We start from the raw sequence: 17973 nt of genomic DNA on the forward strand, positions 1-17973 counted from the left end.
TCAGGGCTACACTTACTTTTCTGGGCCCTGCTTTTAAAGTGTTATCATTTCTACTTGCGTTATCATTGCTTCCTCCGACAGACCCCTTTTATTACTACGGATAGATTTGCCTTGGAATTCAAAATGCCTGCCTGCACACCTCCCCCACACTCCTCTCCCTTTACGTTTATCTGCTATACATTATTAACCCTATATATCAGACTTGCCAACCAGAAAAGTTCAGCTCCCCGGTGAAATAATAACTATTTTCCAGGGATTCTGACTTTGCGGGAAAGTTAAATTTGAACACTTCTAGTAACCCTTTCAACTCCAAAATGTTCTGGCCCTAAATGCCTAAAAGAACACAGGGCACTACCCCACAAGGTACCATATACAGCTACGGACTGAAGTGTGTTCCCCTCAGATTCGTACGTGAAGCCCTAACCCCCAATGTCACGAGTTGAGGATAGGGTCTTTAAGGGAGTAATTACAGTTAAAGTCATAGGGATGAGACCCTAATCCAATATGACTGGTGTCCTTGTAAAAAGAGGAAGAAACACGAGCAATGTTGCCACTCAGGGGAAAGACCATGTGAGGACAGGGTGAGAACAGGGTGTCTACAAGCCACGCACAGGGGTCTCAGCAGAAACCAAACCTGCTGATACTTTGACCTTGACCTTGCAGCCTTCAGAACTGTGAGAAAACAGATGTCTGCCGTGCAAGCCTTCCAGTCTGTGGGATTTTGTTACAGCAGCCTGAGCAGACTGATATACACACAAAAGAAGGGTGAGATCTACTTCTTTCTTACTTACAGCTTACTATCCAGTCACGGTGCTCAGACATAGAAAGAAACAAAGTACAGCAAATACTTCAAGTGTTTTGTAATTTCCCTGGTGGATGACTTTCATCTTCTTTAAAGTATTCTTTAGCCCCTATCTTGGTCTGATCTATGCAAAACTGCTGTATGTCAATTTTGTGTCTTTGAATGCTGTCACTGTCAGTCAACTAAGTGCCTTGGGATTGCATGGATAGCTCCCAATATGCTAACCTCGGATTCCCCCTGACTTTGGTTGTTTTTAACCCAAGTTAGTTAAAATATAGTGTAATATTAGTTTCAGGAGTAGAATTTAGTGATTCATCACTTACATATAACATCCAGTGCTCGGCAATCAAAAAGAATGAAATCTTGCCATTTGCAACTACGTGGATGGAATGAGAAGGTATTATGCTAAGCGAAATTGGTCAGTCAGAGAAAGACAAATATATGACTTCACTCATATGAGGACTTTAAGACACAGAACAGAGGAACACAAGGGAAGGGAAGCAAAAATCATGTAAAAACAGGAAGGGGCACAAAACCTAAGAGACTCTTAAACATGGAGAACAAACAGAGGGTCACTGGAGGGGTTGTGGGAGGGGGGATGGGCTCAATGGGTAAGGGGCACTAAGGAATCTATTCCTGAAATCATTGTTGCACTATATGCTAATTTGGATGTAAATTAAAAAAAATAAAATTAAAATTAAAAAAATAACACCCAGTGCTCATCACAACAAATGCCCTCCTTAATGCCCATCATACATTTAGCCCATCCCCACTACCACCTCCCCTCTAGAAACTCTCAATTTGTTCTCTGTATTTAAGAGTCTCTTATGGCTTGTCTTCCTCTGTTTTTTTTAATCTTATTTTTCCTTCCCTTCCCTATTTTCATCTGTTTTGTTTCTTAAATTCCACATAATAAGTGAAATCCTATGATATTTGTCTTTCTCTAACTTATTTTGCTTAGCATCATATTTAGATCACATCTTCTTTCTCCATTCATCAGTTGATGGGCATTTGGGCTCTTTCCATACTTTGGCTATTGTTGATATTGCTGCTATAAACATTGGGGTACATGTGCCCCTTCAAATCAGCATTTTTTTTATCCTTTGGAAAAACGCCTAGTAATGCAATTGCTGGGCCATAGGGTAGTTCTATTTTTTTTATTTTTTGAGGACCCTGCATACTGTTTCCCAGAGTGGCTATACCAGTTTGCATTACCACCAAGAGTGCAAAAGTGTTCCCCTTTCTCTGCATTCTTGCCAACATCTGTTGTTGCCTGAGTTGTTAATTTTAGCCATTCTGACTGGTGTGAGGTGGTATCTCATTGTGGTTTTGATTTCTATTTCCCTGATGATGAGTGATGTTGAGCATCTTTTCATGTGTCTGTTAGCCATATGGATGTCTTCTTTGGAAAAGTGGGTCCATTCATGTCTTCTGCCCATTTCTTCACTGTATTATTTGTTTTTTGGGTGTTGGGTTTGGTAAGTTTTGTATAGATTTTGGATACTAGCCTTTTATCTGATATGTCATTTGCAAATATCTTTTCCCATTCCGTTGGTGGCCTTTTAGTTTTGTTGATTGTTTCCTTCGTCATGCAGAAGTTTTTATCTTAATGAGGTCCCAATAGTTCATTTTTGCTTTTGTTTCCATTGCCTCTGGAGACATGTCTAGTAAGAAGTTGCTGCAGCCAAGGTCAAAGAAGTTGCTGCCTGTTTTCACCTCTCGGATTTTGATGGCTTCCTGTCTTACATTTAAGTCTTTCCTCCATTTTGAATCTATTTTGTGCATGTTGCTGTCCAGTTCCCCCAGCACCATTTGCTGAAGAGATGGTCTTTTTTCCATTGCATACTCTTTCCTGCTTTGTTGAAGATTGGTTGGCCATATATTTGTAGGTCCATTTCTTGGTTCTGTTCCATTGATCTATGTGTCTTTTTTTGTGTTGGTACCATACTGTCTTGATGACTACAGCTTTGTAATACAGCTTAAAGTCTGGGATTGTGATGCCTCCAGCTTTGGTTTTCTTTTTCAAGAATGCTTTGGCTCTTTGGGGTCTTTTCTGGTTCCATACAAATTTTAGAATTATTTGTTCTAGCTTGTGAAGAATACTGGTGTTATTTTGATAGGAACTGCATCAAATGTGTAGGTTGTTTGGGGTAGTATATTTATTTTAACAATATTTGTCCTTCCAATCCATGAACATGAAATGTGTTCCCATATCTTTGTGTCTTCTTCAATTTCTTTCACAAGCTTCCTATAGTTTTCAGTGTACAGACCTTTTGCTTCTTCGGTTAGGTTTATTCTGAGGTTTCTTATGGTTTTGGGTACGATTGCAAATGGGATCAATTCCTTAAGTTCTCTTTCTGCTGCTTCATTATTGGTGTATAGAAATGCAACTGATTTCTGTACATTGATCTTATATCCTGCAACTTTGCTGAATTCATGTATCAGTTCAAGCAGTGTTTCAGTGGAGTCTCTTGGATTTTCCACATAGAATATACGATTCCCCCTTAAAACCCTGTCCACATGAAATGACTCAATCCCTGTAGATCCTGCTCTGTGGGGGCTGCTAGGAGTCCTGCCCAGACCTCCTTCAAGTGTGAAGCCCTTGTTCCCCAGCTGCTGGCATGTTGGCAGTTCAGGCTTTCTCCTTCAGAAGGGAGCTTCCTCACTCAAGGTACATCCCACCTCAGGGGCAGCCTCAGCTCCCTTCCCCTTCTACTCCCATGGCCTTCCAATAGGCTAGGTACACATCCACGCAGGCTCTTGCCTTAGATGGTCCCTTTGTGGGAATGTTCTCCAGCTACCCACATGCCAAACTTCCTCCCTTCCTCCAAGTCTCTGGTCCTATGTCTCTTCTCAGTGAGGCCTGCCCCCATCCACCTGCACAATCCTACAATCTGCCCCACTCCACTCCACCCCAGTAGGCCCAGCTCTCCTTCCTGCCCTATTGTTTCCCCCCACTTCTAACCTACTATATACATTTCATGTTTGCTGTTCCCTCCAGTCGCAAGGCAAGGGTCTATTTTGTTCACAGATGTATTCCAAGCACATAGTGGGTACACAGGAAACCTTTGTCAAATTTGTTTGATAAACTTTTCATCAGCTTAAGTAGGGATATGACTTCACTCTTCATAGGATCCAACTCCCTGACATCAAAAAAAGCCTTAATGAAGAAAATGCAGTCTTCTTTACACAATGGAGAACTTATGCTGCCTCAAACAATTCTGAGTCTCAGGGTCACATGCCATAAAAGCAGCACCATAATACCTAGCATATTTGACAACTATGACAAGTCATTTTTTCATATTTTCTTAACTGTAAACAAAATTATTTTCAGTAATTACCAAAACTAATTTTATTTTTATACTTAATTATATATTTTTTGCTTGATTCCTTTAGTTTTACAACAACTAGCTAAAGGCTTTTAAAGGAGTCAACATGGCAGAGAAGTAGGGGGGCCCAAAGTTCCCTTACCCCTCAAACACAGCAGTACTGAGGCCAGAAGACTTGGAATTCCAGGAATCCGGGCTACAGAGTGACAGAAATGTCTCCAGGGGCCCACAGGGACAATGTGGCAAAGCCATAGGTGCATGATTGCAAACTGTGAGAGATAAAACAGTGTAAGAATGGAGACGAGGGATCCCCTTCTTTGAAGAGACAAAAGGAAGAGAAAGAGAGGTTGTGGAAGTGAGGATTGTATTTGGACAAGAGAAAAACCACAGACCAGGGATCGAAAAAAAATGGAAGAAGATCCAATCTCTCTCTAACTGCGAGGCTTTCTCCGGACTGGGGCCACTACACTGTTCACGCACCTGGGGAGGAGGGGAGCCAGCACCTGGCTTGGCAGTTAGCTTCCAGGTGCAGTCGGAGAGAGCAATTCTCTCCCTTGAGTGCTGTGGGAAGAAGGCAAATTTCCTTAGTGGGACAAAGACCCCACTAAAAAGGAGAACTATAGACCAATTTCCCTGATGAACATGGATGCAAAAATTCTCAATGAGATACTAGCAAATCGAATTCAACAGTATATCAAAAGAATTATTCACCACGATCAAGTGGGATTCATTCCTGGGCTGCAGAGCTGGTTCAATATTCGCAAACCAGTCGATGTGATACATCACATTAATAGAAGAAAGGATAAATACCATATTTATCTATTGACCATCCTGTCAATAGATGCAGAAAAAGCATTTAACAAAATACGGAATCCTTTCTTAATAAAAACCCTCAAGAAAGTCGGGATAGAAGGATCATACTTAAACATCATAAAAGCCATTTATGAAAAGCCCACAGCTAATATCATTCTCAATGGGGAAAAACTGAGAACCTTCCCCTGAGATCAGGAACACGACAGGGATTTCCACTCTCAACACTGTTGTTTAACATAGTGTTGGAAGTCCTAGCCTCAGCAATCAGACAACAAAATGAAATGAAAGGCATCCAAATTGACAAAGAAGAAATCAAACTTTCACTTTTCGCAGATGACATGATACTCTACATGGAAAACCCAAAAGACTCCTCCAAAAAACTGCTAGAACTGATACATGAATTCAGCAAAGTTGCAGGATACAAAATCAACGTACAGAAATCAGTTGCATTTCCATATACCAGTAATGAAGCAGCAGAAAGAGAAACCAAGAAATCAATCCCATTTATAGTTGCACCAAGAACCATAAAATACCTAGGAATAAGCTTAGCCAAAGATGTAAAAGATCTGTATGCTGAAAACTATGGAAAACTTATGAAGGAAATTGAAGAAGACACAAAGAAATGGAAAAACATTCCATGCTCATGGATTGGAAGAAGAAACATTGTTAAAATGTCAATATTACCCAAAGCAATCCCAATCAAAATTTCACCATCATTCTTCTCAAATCTAGAATAAACAATCCTAAAATTTGTATAGAACCACAAAAGACCCCGAATAGCCAAATTTATGTTGAAAAAGAAAACCAAAGCAGGCAGCATCACAATCCTGGACTTCAGCCTCTACTACAAAGCTATAATCATTAAGACAGTATGGTACCTGCACAAGAACAGACATATAGACCAATGGAATAGAATAGAGAACCGGAACTGGACCCACAAATGTACAGCCAACTAATCTTTGACAAAGCAGGAAAGAGCATCCAATGGAAAAAAAGACAGTCTCTTTAGTAAATGGTGCTGGGAGAACTGGATGGCAACATGCAGAAGAATGAAACTGGACCACTTTCTTACACCATTCACAAAAATAAACTCAAAAGACTGAAGATAAAAGACTGAAATATGAGACAGGAAACCATCAAAACCCTAGAGGAGAAAACAGGCAACAACCTCTTTGACCTCAGCCGCAGCAATTTCTTGCTCAACACATCTCTGAAGGCAAGAGAAATAAAAGCAAAAATGAACTATTGGGAACCTCATCAAGATAAAAAGCTTCTGCACTGCAAAGGAAAAAAATCAACAAAACTAAAAGGCAACTGATGGAATGGGAGAAGATATTTGCAAATGACATATCGGATAAAGGATTAGCATCCAAAATCTATAAAGAACTTACCAAACCCAACACCCAAAAAACAAATAATCCAGTGAAGAAATGGGCAGAAAACATGAATAGACACTTTTCCAAAGAAAACATCCAGATGGCCAACAGACACATGAAAAGATGCTCAACGTCCCTCATCATCAGGGAAATACAAATCAAAACCACATTGAGATACCACCTCACACTGGTAAGAGGGGCTAAAATTAACAACTCAGGAAAGAACAGATGCTGGCATGGATGTGGAGAAACAGGAACCCTCTTGCACTGTTGGGGGGAATGCAAACTGGTGCAGCCGCTCTGGAAAACAGTGCTGAGGTTCCTCAAAAAATTAAAAATAGAACTACCCTATGACCCAGAAATTGCACTGCTGGGGATTTATCCAAAGGATACAGGAGTGCTGATTCATAGGGGCACATGTACCCCAATGTTTATAGCAGTGCTTTCAACAATAGCCAAATTATGGAAAGAGCCTAAATGTCCATCAACTGATGAATGGATAAGCAAGATGTGGTTTATATATACAATGGAATACTACTTGACAATGAGAAAGAATGAAATCCTGCCATTTGCAACAACATGGATGGAACTGGAGGGTATTATGCTAAGTGAAATAAGTCAGTCAGAGAAAGACAGACATCATATGTTTTCACTCATATATGGAACTTGAGAAACTTAACAGAAGACCATGGGGAAAGGGAAGGGGGAAAAATAGTTTCAAACATAGAGGGAGGCAAACCATAAGAGACTCTTAAATATTGAGAACAAACTGAGGGTTGATGGGGAAGAGGGGCAAGGGAGAGAGGAGATGGGTGTTGGGCATTGAGGAGGGCATTTGTTGGGATGACACTGGGTGTTGTGTGTGAGTGATCAATCATGGGAATCTACCCCCAAAACCAAGAGCACACTGTATACACTGTATGTTAGCTAACTTGACAATAAATTATATATAAAAAAAATTAAAAAATAAAATATAAAACTAGCAAAAAAAAAGAATAAATTTCCATTTAAAGATAGATTTCAAACTCTGTAAATACACCATGGATGAACCAAACAAAAATATTAAGTCCAGCCCACATTCAGGAGAGAAGAAGTGGGCTCCACAGGTCAAAGGGAGGCATATTGAAGAATTTGTGGACATAGTTTTACCACATACTGAAATTATTTAGAACCAACACACAGATGTGGGAGAGAAAAGTATTTTATCACTGATGTTGTTTAGAACCCCTGACCCAAGTCGAGAACAAAAAGTAACCATCTTTTAGTCATTTTTATTATATCTTTACATCCTTCACATTGTACCCCCCGTCTACACTTGGGGCAGAAGACTCCCCCTTCACTGCTCTTGGGAAACCATGGGATAGAGGAAAACATTGATGTAGAAGGTGTAGGACGTTATGGTTGAACCGCGTCCTCCAAAAAGGCATGTTGAAGTCCTAACTCCCAGTACCTCAGAATGTAACCTTATTTGGAAATAGGGTCACTGCGGAGGTCATGGTGGAGTAGGTGCCCCCCTAATCCAATACGGCTGGTGTCCTTATAAGAAGAAGAGGCACAGAAACACAGACACACAGGGGAAACACCACTTGATGTTCTTGTAGTGATACGTCTGGAAGCCACAATGCCAAGGATTTCCAGTAAGCACCAGAAGCTAAGACAAAGGCACTCTCTGGAAGGAATCAACCCTGCTGACACCTTGATTTCAGATTTCTAGCTCCTAGAATTGTGAGGAAATAAATTTTTGTTGTTGTAAGTCATCCAGTTTGTAGTCCTTTGTTATGACAGCCCTAGGAAATTGACACATAGCTCTTCGGGAAAATCTGCACGGTCGCCATTTTGTCCCTTTGGCTACTTAGCATGTGAACACCATTCCTTTGAAACTGAAGAGAAGCTATTCCCTTTTCCCACCCCCAGCAATTACATCACAGACACCTCACCCAAGCACGGCAAGTCAGAGTCTCCCTGTGGAGATTTTGAATCTTGAAAGAGGGACTAAGCAACCAAATTGTGACTCTCGGCAGTGGCTCTGGCAGGTAGAGAAGTCCTGCAGCAAATGTGCCAAGACAGCTACACCAGCCTCAGTTCTCAGCAGGCCATTCCTATGCCAAGTTCTTGGTTATGTCTTTTCCATGACTCTCCAGCCTTTCTATTGATTCCATGAGCTACCTAATACCCCTCTAGAAAATTCCAACTCTGCTTAAGTGAACCCAGAGTCAACTTTGTAACCACAAACCCTAACTATTACACCCTAGAAGTTGGCTTTTAAGCCAGATGCCTGTTGTAGTTTCGTTTCTTATATTTACCTATTTCTCGCCTACTGTAAACCTTCTGCATTCATCTATACATGCATTTATCCATCAAACATGTACTGGTTGCCTTTAATTGTCAAAGTACTAGGTGTCTGGAAAACATTGCCTATTAAGAATGACACATACCCTTAAAGAACCACAGCCTAGTCCAGGGCAGAACAGTCAAGAAAACAGATGGTTATGACACAGAGTGGTGACTGCTATGATAAACAGAAAATGTACCTAACTGATATGCTATGGGAGAAGGGAAGGAAGGCTTCCTGTGGCCAACTGATTCCAAAACTGTGTCCTGAAGGATACATTACATGCCTAGGCAAGGTAGAACAGGGAAGGGGACAGACATTCCACTAGTGGAAGAAATTTAGCAGGTCAGAATATTAAGTTACTGAACCAGAGTTCGGTGTGTCTGTGCATAAAATTCTAGGTAGGGGTTGGCAAAAGTTGAAGCTATAAAAGAAGTAGGTTGAAGTCGATGCTGCATGTCTCGCTTAGGGATTCAGACTTTATCCGGACAGCAACCTATAACCACCAAAGCAGGGAGAAAGCAGCCCGTTTTATATCTGAAATTGATTTTTCCAGCAACAGTGCCAAGAATTAATTGGAATGGGGCAGGTACTGGAAGGTAAGAAGACCAGATGTGAAAGTGTTAAGAGTCATCTGGGAGGTTTCAAAGAGGCAAAGGTCAGGACGGGGATGGTAGTAGATAGCAAAGATGGGAAGGATAGGACAGATTGGAGATGAATGGATGTATTCTGAATTCTCTGCTTGCAGGAAGGCACTTCTAGAAGGACACAGGCCATCCACCTTGTTCACTATGGCCCAACACAGTGTCTCGCACACAGAGGCACTGAGGACATTTTTATCTGTCTTCGAGCGTAATGCTTCTTTTCTTGGCCATGTCCAGTCTACTGCGGGGCCCATTAGAGGCACTCTTTCTTTCTGTTACAGTGTTTTTTACCTCTGGCATTTCCTTCTACTGCTTTCTTAAAGTTTCCATCTTGCTGCTTACCTGACTCAACTGTTCTTGCAAGTTGTCCACTTTTCCCAAAATAGCTCTTAAAATATTTATCATAGCTATTTTAGCTGCTTGCCCCATAATTCCCAAATCTCTGCCATACCGCCACCTGGTGCTGATGCTACTCGGATTGTGGTTTTGCTTGCCTGTTACCTTGCGTTGCAATTTTTTGCTGGAAGCCAGACATGACATGTCAGGTAATAGGACCTGAGGTATGTGGCCCCTTAGTCTCAGCTTCTGTTCTAATGTAACCAGGGTGCTGAGCCGTCTTTAATCTCTGAAGCTGCAGGTGCCAGAGGCCTCAAGTAACTAGGGCCTGTGCCTTTCAGTTACAACCCGCTGCTATTTCACCGAGGTTTGCAGGTACTGCTAAAGTGTGGGCATGTGATCTTATAATTAAATATGTCTTTAAGTGGGCTTGTCTTCCTGGGCTATGACTTTCACAAGTATTTATTAGCTCTTTTCCCCCCCTTCCCTCAGGTGAGACAGGAAGGCTGGAGGGGGCTGGAGGCAGGGAAATGCCCTTCCCCAGGTAGGACAGTCCTTTCCCTTAGCAAGTAGGCCTTTGTTACAAGAATGCTCCAGGCATATTTTTGAATGTAAATATTCCCCTTCCTGTGCCAGAGCCACATGGGGATCACTCTGGGCTCTTCATCATGAAAACCCTGGTGAGGTTCCTGGAGGTAAGACCCCAAAAAAGAAGGCAGACTCCAGGAGTTTCTTACCCTCAGGCTGGTCCACACTCAGCCTCCAGCGGTTTATCAAAACTGTCATCTAAGTTCCCACCAGCGTGGGGCTGCAGCACCTTCTGGACAGGTAAGGAGATCTTGGCTGTGACTCTGGTTTGGCCTCTCTCTCCAGATCATGGGATGCAGCTCTGCCCTGGGACCTCAGTCTCTGATGGGTTCAAGGGAATGTATTGATTTTCAGCTTGTTCAGCTTTTTTTGCTCTGAGGACGGGATTAATGACCTGCAAGTTCTTTACACAGTGGAACCGAGATCAGAACTGCCTCAGTACATGCTGTTGAATGAATAAAGCACAGTAAGCAGGTTTGAATGAACACTTCTGGAGAGAAGGTATCAGAGAGGAGTCAGGGAGGACACCAGGGTCTGGCTGGGGTGAGAAGTAAGATAGGGAACACAGTGGGATAGCAGATATTTGGGGAAGGACAATTAAAAAGAAAAAAAAAAAAACATTAATGGAGAGTTCTGCTTAGTTATGTTTTGCATACTTGCAAATCTTGCTCTGATGACCTGAAGGTTTTCTTTATGGAGGGGCGGGGGGCGGGGGGAGGGGGATAGAAATAAAATAAACCATAATCCAATGGTTCAGGATTGGTGTGAACGTGGCGACACAAGTTATGTCTCCTTTCATTTAAAGATACGCAGGGGTGCGGCTCCCATCAGTGTCAGCCACGGTGGTGTGAGTGCCCTGTTTTCATAACCTCAGAGAGTGCAAGGGCCTGGAGGTCACAGTAGCAGCGACTGAGTGACATGGGAGCCACCTAGGAGTGGCAAGATAAGAGAGTACACTTTACCTTCCCGGGGCACCGGGATGGGTAAGAGACTCCTGCTTAAAACCCCTTCTTAAACCTCTTAACTGCCTTCTTACACTTCTCCTTAAAAACTCCATTCATTTTTTGTTACAAATAGTAATAATAATAATAATAATAATAATAATGGAAGAATTGGCAGCCGGCATTCCAGGGAGGATCCTTTCCCTATCTTTGTGAGCACAGTGCTTTATCAAAGAGCAAACACAGAAAGTGAAGAATAACACAATGATTCCTTCCTGCTTCTTTCGAAACTAGAGGGTTTGTATGTTCTTTGAGCCTCCACTGTTGTGTGACCCTGGTTTTAAAGAGGCTGGGCCACACAATCCAAAAGTTCACACTGGCTCCTCTGTTCATTTCAGAACAGTCATTTCTCCGTTGTCAAGGCACCTGTCTAGAGAAAGAACTCTTGCTTGTCAGGAGTTGGCTTCCGTCCGGTCTTATCTTGGGCCACCTGGGACAGGCCACGGATGTCAGTTTGTCATGTGGTTGCTGACTAAACTTTGAAGCTTGTAGTGCCACTTGGAAAAGAATCAACCTTTGAGAAGTTCCAAGGGTTTCTTTCTTTTTTTTTTTTTTTTTACTCGAGCTTTGTAACAAATATAGATGATTTTGCATGTATTTTTTTTATCATTTCCCTCTCTCATTTCTTTTTAGATAAGCACTTTTTCTGATTATAAATTAACATATGTTCATTGCTACAAATATGGAGAATACAGAAAATTATACTGTCTATGGTATTCAATACTCAATAAAAATTGTTAGTAATCCCATCACTCAAAGATAATTGCTATCAACATTTGTTATTTTGGGGGGCTTTTTTCTCTGCATTCATACGTATACTCATACTTTTTTAAGAAAATTGCAATATACTTTTCATTCGCTCTTTGTCTCACTTAATGCCACAGTATGAAAAATTTTCCATGTAACTAAATATTCTGTGAAAACACAGTATAATAGCCTTTTATGTAATTAAATATTCTGTGAAAACACAGTACAATAGCCTTTCTCAATATGCAATTATATATGCACTATTCCTCTATTATTTTACTCATACAACAGTTATAGTTACATAGTGTTGTATATTGAGGACTTTTCAAATTATAAACAACCTTGTAAAAAATCCAAGTGGCTAAAGTTTTCTATTATTGCTTTACTAATAGGACTTGTTGGGAAGACAATGTGGATCGAAAACATTAATGACTTTAGTGCATATTGTTAAATTACTTTTCTGAAAAAACTTTTGCCGGCTGACTTTTCACCGGCAGTATACTACAGCGTGTTCATTCCAAATAAATTTTATCTTAAAAACAAAACCTTTGCCTATTTTGAATGTGGAAGATGACACCTAAATCATTATCCAAATGCACGTTTATTTGATTACTAGTGAGACTGAACATTTTCCCCTCTTTTTCTGGTAAAGAGTAACATTTCAGATAAAATTATAATTAGTTTTGAAGTTACACATTTTAGACTGGTGATATGAATACAACCTTCTCATTTCTGCCATTATCACATAGTATGTTAGAATACTGTTGGTAACCACTGTTTGCTAAACACTCTGGTACGTACATCTTTTAAAGGATTCAGCGAGAATGCACGTAGTCATAAACTTAGTCCCTTATAGGGACTCTCTCTCTCTCTCTCTCTCTCTCTCTCTCTCTCTCTCTCTCTATATATATATATATATGTATATATAGTTATTCTCTGTGGTTCACAAGGGCAGATTTTGTATACAATTCTATAACTTGGGAGCACTGGACAAAATCATCTCCTTTCATCCATTTAACAAAGATTTATTGAGTTCCAACCACTACTGTAGATATGGACAGTCTTGCTCGAGTCAGCCATGGTTTTGTGCTTACAATTCTAGTGCAGGGAAAAGACCAAAAATAAAAGGGGGGGGGGGGAACATACAAATAAATAAAATAATATAGAATGTGAAGTCTTAAACAAGAAGCCGTTGAGCTAGAGAACAGCAGAAGAGAACACATTTGCTAGTTTGGCAAGATGCTCAGAAAAGACTTCTCTAAGGCGACGTTCAAGTTGACACCTAAAGGAGAAGCGTGGCAACCCTGATGGTGGGAGGGAGTTCAGGGATGAGTGGTGGATAGTAGTCGGGTTGTTTGGGGTCTTTCAGGCCACAGCAAGGAGGTTGACCTTTATTCAGAATACAATGGGGAAGCCACGGAAGGGTTTCAGGCAAGAGAATGATGTAATCCTACATCTATATGAAGATGATCATGCTTTGCTGTTATTGGAGAATAAAGAGTAGAAGCAGAGCACCCAAGTAAGAAACTGTGGCAGGACTGCAGACAAGAGACTATGGTGGCCTGGGGTAAGGAACTGCACACGGAAGGAGGGGGACCAATCCTATAAACATGGTCTATATTGTGGAATCACATGTGCATGCATTTAACTGACTCAGCTGACTCCAAATCCTTCCGCTAACCAACCTCACTGTAAATGGGACGGAATCCTCTTAAGAAAGGAAGAGGACTATTGTTCTGCGGAGTCACAGAAGGAAATGCCAACTTGAAGCCATGACCAGGTTCGTCTCTGTAATTTCTCAAACACAGTAGTATGTATGTCTTATTAAACAAGATTTCGACTCAAATCCAAACATCACTGAATACCCACCAAGTGTCAGACCCTGTTCTGGGAGCTTTCACATACATCCTATCTCACTTGCTGTGGTCGAAAATAAAGCCATACTTAAGTTACCACACAAATAGAGCAAATTTATGCTTCTATCCTGATTATGAGAGGTCCATTCACCATTCCCTGAGCCCTCCCTTCCTCGGAAAGTAAGACCCCTTCAGTGCTCCCCTTATCCAATGAGTCAATCTTGTTTATTTCTGTTATTCAGAAAAGAAATTGAGAAGTCTGATCTGACTGCCTAAGGTTCTCACTTCTGCTTTTGTGAGACTGGTTCAGAAAACAGGAAGTCCAGCTCCCATGTCTAAAGGTTGGAGACTTAACCCACTGCAGATAGTGCTGCACAGACTGGAGGGAGAGAGGTTACTGATGGTTACTCCACACTATAGGAGACTGGGTTCCCAATTACAACTCTAGTGACAAATATTTTCATGTACAGATAATCAACTATTTCTCTTAAGGAACCCCAAGGTCCAAGATGGTGGGTCAGGACAGGATGTAACATCATCACTTTGTGAGCAACTGACCTTCCCCTTAAGACCAGACAGGCCCTGGTGTTGACCTGGCTTACCAGCCCAGCCCTTTCACTCCACCACCATCATCACCACCACTGCCGTCATGATGGTGGATTTCTTCTTGAGGGCCATCATTGTATATTTCCGGCCACTTAACTTAGGTAGGACCATCCCAGCACATCAGAAGGGTTATAACCCATCAGAAGGGTTATAACCTTCCCTTTGGTTTGAAACCCTAAAGGGAAGGAGCCAGGATTTCTGATTTGCTAGGGAAATCCTTGGTCCCTTTGCAAGATTTACAAGAAGAGAATATCTGTTTGGGACATTTAAAACTATGCAGTGGCTTTTTTAAATACTCAGGTGGAAGTTCTGGGTGTCAAGTTCAAGAGTAGCAGGTGAGCTTGAGATTTGGAAGTGATGGCTGCATTGGTAGTTGAATCACAGTGAGGTTGTGATTGACTCCAGAGAGGAAGACAGCTGAGAAGGAACCTGAGGAATAGTACCATTTGGGAAGCAAGCCCAGCGAGGAAGCAAAGGAGCTCTTCAAGTAGGAGAAAAATAGAGACGCGTCATGGACCCCAAAGAGAGAAAACGTTTCAAGGAGAAAGAATTTGTTCAACAGCGTTCAAGGTAACAGAGGTCAAGAAAGCCAGGGACTGAAGTCAGGTTATGAATTTCTCACACAGATAAAGGTCTGTTTTGGCATATTATTGACTAAGGTCATATGATCAGATTAACATTCCCTTTCAACAATTTGTGCTTGGAGTTGTATAATTAGACTCTTATCAGCACACTATTGACCATCACTTGCTAAGTAGTAATTGGTATAACTAAGGTCTTTTCATCACATCTTACTCTGCTGATTTTATCAGAAGCAAAAAAGCCACTTTCCTCTTGACATCAATGAAATCTAGTAACTACTATATGGTGTTTTGTCTTTGCCACTTGACTATGGCACTGCCCCTGAATAGCATGGGTTCTTTTGAGTTCGGTATGTCTATTCACATGTGAGGTAATGATTCAATTCCCCTACACTTTTTCCTGGAATGCTCTGGAAACATTTTGAACACCATGATAGGACACTGTCTTCACTTAGCTTGGGCATCTCATTTATATATCTAGTCCACTTCTTTTCTTTTTAGTCTGAAATATTAAAGTATTTCTACTCAGCACCAATGTACCATAAACAGAAATACAAATACAGGGGATATCAAGTGGCAATACAATTTCAGGATATGCTTACATGAGAATTTCTGGATCCTGAACTGAAACCATGAAAATTCAAAGTCCTCCTGGGGACCTGTTGACTCATGTTTCAGAAACACTGCCAGGGAGACTATGCCCAGTGGATGGGCACTCCTCTCTCATGCCTACCCTTTATTTTTGATTTCTGTCTTTAAGGGAAGAGGGTTTGAATTAGAACCTGTGAGGAGGAACGATAGCAGTGGGTGAATGACAATCTCTGGCCTGCGATGACATCCAGAGACTTCGGTTTAGAATCATTTTTACTCCTTTCATATATTTTTATCTTTTCCTAAAAAAAATAAATGGATGTTTCTTTGATAATTAACTGTGGCGTGTTAACTTTCTTTGTTGCATCGACAGCCCCTAGTACAGTGACAGATTCCAATTGATAGTTGGTTAAGGCCTCTTTAATACATACTCAAGCATTTAATATTATTTGGCAAGGGGAAGGTTGCATAATGATTATCATCACATAGAGATACACAGCAGAGAGTAAATTAAAAAGGCCTGGCTTTCTCCAAGTGGAAGAGTAGGAACACCAAAGCATGCAAGTATATTGGATACTAACTGTTCCTGCCCATAAGAAAGAGCATCTCTTAAATGCCTTTTCCTTTCTCTTGATCTTTGTGAGAAACCATGGCCTTGGCGACACGGAGGTCATTAGAGCTATTTGCTGATATTTCTTCCTCTTTCTGAGCACATGAAATTTTTCATTTTCAATTTTTCCAATTTTTCATGTGGCCCTGTGGCTTGTTTTGGCCCGTTAAATGTGAGCAGAAGTGGTATGTATCATTTCTATGGGGGAACCTTTAAAAGCTGGTGTCAGATTCACCACATTCTGTTTTCTCTGCTTTGATGCCAGTGATAGTATTCAGATGATGGCTCCATTCGTCTGTGTCTGTGAGTGAAAATGATAAGAGAGTAAAGCTCTCCAGTGACGCAATGGACAGGTAGATCAAGAGGTAAATAAACCTTGGCTGTTTTAAGATACTGAGATTTGGGGCATGACCTTGGCCTTCTTGATTTTACAGGGGCCAAGCACCTGAAGTGATCATTTGACTCCTATCTCAACAAGAGGGTCTAAGCCGGCTAAAACATTTAGAAAGTGGATGTACCTAGCACAAAAATAAATGTTATTGCGGCCCCTGGGTGGCTCAGTCAGTTGAGCGTCCAACTCTTGATTTTGACTCGGGTCATGATCTCGCCACTTGTGGGAATGAGCCCTGCATCGGGTTCGGTGCTGACAGTGAGGAGCCTGCTTGGGATTCTCTGTCTTCCTCTCTCTATCTGCCCTTCCCCCATGCACATGCACACATTCTCTGTCTCAAAATAAATAAACTTAAAAAAATAGATGTTATTTTAGTGAGAATAAGATTATGCCATGCTTTACAATTCTCAAAAGCATTCTTCATTAATTATTTCATTTCTTTTCCCTTGTGGTCTTGGGAAGTGGTCAGATCTCTCCACCTCTCCCTTCCAGACCAACACTCGTTGGTCAGTCGACTGCTCTCACTGCCCATCCCACTTCTAATGTGCTCCTAATTCAGCACTTGGTACAGTGTCCTGCCGTTTTAAAATAAGATCCGTCTTCCTAGGAAACTGTGTCCTGTTCATTTTTGTATACCTTCTTTCCAACCGACAGCCAAGCTCTACTGTTTCAGACGCATAACAAGTGCTTTAAAAACGCTCATTTGAAGAAGTTGAGAAGTAAGGTAAGTGGCAAGTCCAAAGTTATAAGCAGCACTTCAGTAGCAAAGTTACAAGTTGGATTCTAAGACTTCTGACTCAACCTTCCATGATTTCACTATCATTTATTGAGCACTGAGGAAGAGAAAGCAGCTCAGACATCTAGGTACTGACCCTGATGTTGCTATGAGCTCGTCTGGACCATGTTCTGTGGAATAAAAACAATTTCACAGGATAACATCAGACAAGGCCATTCTTTGACCATGGTCGAGACAAAAACCAGACCGCTCCACAGTCTTGTTGGAACACAGAACGTGAACATGGTCTAAACCACAAAAATGACAAAAAATGTCTACCGTAAGCTACTTCTTTATCAGTTATGGCTTTAACCTCCACTTATGTTCACTCCTTCTTACTAAGAATTAAGACACCCAATCATAGAATTACCCCTACTTCCTGACAGCATCCAATACGGGGGGGAGGGGGGGGGGGAAGGGGGGGCTTGCTTTCTTGAACCCTTCCCACACATCACTTATGCCCAAATCCCATGACAAATTCTAACACTTCTACTGAAATACCCCATTGCTCCCCATTTATGTGTTCCTCCTCCTTACAAGAAGTCATAAACCTAACTTCAGGTGTGGTCCTGGCGGGCTTGTTGGAAGGCACTGA

The sequence above is a fragment of the Panthera onca genome, chromosome A1 (genome assembly GCF_046562875.1).
Source record: "Panthera onca isolate mPanOnc1 chromosome A1, mPanOnc1 haplotype 2, whole genome shotgun sequence".
In the NCBI taxonomy this organism is placed as follows: Eukaryota; Metazoa; Chordata; class Mammalia; order Carnivora; family Felidae; genus Panthera; species Panthera onca.